Here is a 3,230-nt window from a genome sequence, read left to right on the forward strand (position 1 = left end):
ACAAATAAAAATTGCCAAATTAAATGATAACAAATTTGTTATAAATTTTAAGACACTTTAATTTTTTTCCCAAAATTTTTCATATTTTCATTCACGTCTTTTTATTGCACTGAACCATACAAGTCCTTTATTTAATCACTTGTCGTTTAAAATGTCCTTATGGACAATTTGTTCATATGATTACGTGGAAAAAGAATTTATATTCAATTTTTTTAAAGGTGTTCGTCGAATAAAACACGAAAATTAAAAAAATCAACAAAATTGTAGAGTGTATGTGTGTGGAAAAAAGGAAAGAAAAAAAAAACAAAATTAAAAATTGCTATACATGATGAAAACACATGTGATTACAACGACGACAGGCTTTCAACTGAATAGACAACGAAATGAGTTCATGATCGAGACAGCCACAGGAAAGGAAAAAAGCAGCCACGAAGCGAATGTGTCGACTTTCGAATGTTGAATACACATTGTGAATGTGTATGATGGTGCGTTTTGGTGGCGCGACCAAGTGAAACGGCTTGAAAAAGCGATAGAACAGGATAGAGAAGAGGGAGCAAAATCGTTTAGTTTTCTTTTGAAATTTCTCGTATGCGAACGACAAGCGTGCGCGCGGACACACAATCCGATTTCACATTCACGCTGCCTGTTTGCGCAGCATTAACATAAGAAACGGAAAGAAAACGTGAGTAGGTGAAGCAAGCGAATGACTGTGCGGATTAAACATTGCCTTTTATAAAAATTATCTTATTTATTTGCTAGCGGAGTGTTTGAAATTTTTGAATCTTGTGCGACTCCTATTCGTGATCGTTCGTGTTGTTTCGGTTTCTTGTTTGCAGGCGACCCATAAAAACAGAAAAAAAAAACATTCGAAATTCATTCCGTGCGGTTGGATATTGGTGTTGACTTCATACTGTTTACATTGGAATCGACGTTGACTTTACATATACGCACGCATACGCACACGGCTTTGGTTATAGAGCGGCGTGAACGCATCGCAATCAACCCGCAGTTTTTTAAAGCTGTGTATACAATTGTTCATGGTTCGAAAAATATATATATGAACTGTTGAACATTTCGTGCTATACGGCTTTTTATAGCCATTTTATCTTCTTTCTATTTTTCTGGCGTAATGCGGGAAGGGAATTTCTATAGTGGTTCAATCAATTGATGTGAAACGTATGCGAATTAAATGCAATTGAAATTCGAATTAGAATAAAAAACAGCGTTATTTTTTTGTTTGTAAATGCAATTTAATGTCTATCAATGTAATCAACAGGGGAAGCTAGCCCTTATTGACGCGAGAAAAAATGCTGCATAAATGGGTCGATTTTAAATTGCATTTAAACTATTTAAAATATAATCATTTTGGATTTTTTGAATCTCATTTTTAATGGCCTTACAAAACCCCCCTATTGTATTTCTATTTTTTACAATCAAACAAAGAGCAAAAAATAAACACACGATCGGATGCGCAACAAATTCAATGCACATGAACATTGTATCGTATTAGATTCTAATTCTCTCTGCGTTTGCGTTTCACACGCGATTCTTGGCATGGTTGTTGTGATCTAGAGCTACATTTGGTTCACACACTCAAACACTCACACAGACACACACACACATACGCACACACACATACGCACACATACATAGTCCCACTAGAAATCTAGAAATCGCGGTTCTACTGTTGTTGCCGGGGTATTACTTGTGTCTATTGGTATGTTGTTGTGCGCGGTCATTTGAAACGGAGGCAGGAGAAGGCAATTAGAAACTTATAAAGGAAAAACCTATTCCACAATGTAAAATAGATTCTCAATTAGAAACTATAGTCTTTCTTGCCTATGTCACATTTATGGGATGGTTTCACATAGCATGCAGTGTATTCATATACTGTTCGTTCGCGCACCAATGTATACGAATAAATGTATTGAGTGTATGTGTATGCTCCATGCGATCATCTAGTGTAAAGTGATTTCTGGGCGCACTGTAGAATTCAAAGAGCTGTTGAATATATATTGTAGTGGCATAAAAGCAATTTTTTTCCTATAGAATTACCAATATACAAATTCTATGGTTATAGAGCTAGATACATAGAGCGTACGTTGACTTAACAACGATGTGTTGTTCTGTTTTTGTTTCTATTCAGTAGGTTCGGTTTGCCCCAATGTAATCAAACCGAATGGGTGTTGTTTGGCATGAACATGTATTTGTGTCCTGAATTTCTGAGTGGATGAGCATTTTTTTCGATTTCTCTCAGTCTTTTTCTTTTTCATCAGAAAAATGTGTATGCTGTGTTGTTGTTGTTGTTGTTGTTGCTTTGTTTTTATTCTTCGTATTTTTCTTTGCTTCAGTCCTCCAAATAGTGAATATGTGCGCACATCCACACAATATTCAGAACACATAACCACAGTACCAGAATTGAGAATTTCAATTTGGAAAAGAGAAGAAAAAAAATTAGCTTCGCTATGTAAGCAGGCGAACGCAAATGGCCTGAATTGAACCTTAGAATGATGAATTACAATGTTACATTATTGTTTTGCTGTCTTGGTTTTCACAGCCGTAGGCCTTTGTGGAATACGATATCCATGAAACAATTACTGCATTTGTTTCATAAACATTTTTTGTGCTCTTCTCTCTCGTTCGCGCTCTCTTCACTTTATTTACTCTTTTTTTTGACTCAGTAGCTTATTTTGCTTTTTCATTTTTGTTCTTTTTCTACAAACCTCTTATTTATTCAATGAACTGAAAAAGTTTTCCACTTTTGAGATGATTACACTGCTCTTTTTTCCAAATCAAACAATCACATAGACAAAATAGAGTAAAATAGTTACCAGTTGTCACCGTAAGAAAATATATGTTTTTAAAAAAAACTATTTGATGACAAATTCCCTTCCCAAAAACCGATTCATGTTGAAATTCCTTCATTTCGTATTAATCTTGAATGCATTTATAAAGTCAGTTAAATATTATAAGTGGACACTGTGGCGCATGTTTGTGTCTTCTCATAGTCATTGATTTACTTGTTTTCGTGTGCCCACCGAAACGGGCCAAAGAAATTAAAGCTCTTTGCCTTTTGGTCAAATCGATTAGATCACTTCGATGTGTTTATTTTTTTCTTGTTTGTCGTATTTCATATCGATTCGTTGCATGAATCCATAAAACTGCACGTACGGTGGATTACGATACATAGATTATGTATAAATCGTTCGAAAACTGGCGCAAAACAAACA

Source organism: Contarinia nasturtii, unplaced genomic scaffold (assembly GCF_009176525.2).
Source record: "Contarinia nasturtii isolate CC-2019 unplaced genomic scaffold, AAFC_CNas_1.1 Cnas_scaffold_864, whole genome shotgun sequence".
Lineage (NCBI taxonomy): Eukaryota > Metazoa > Arthropoda > Insecta > Diptera > Cecidomyiidae > Contarinia > Contarinia nasturtii.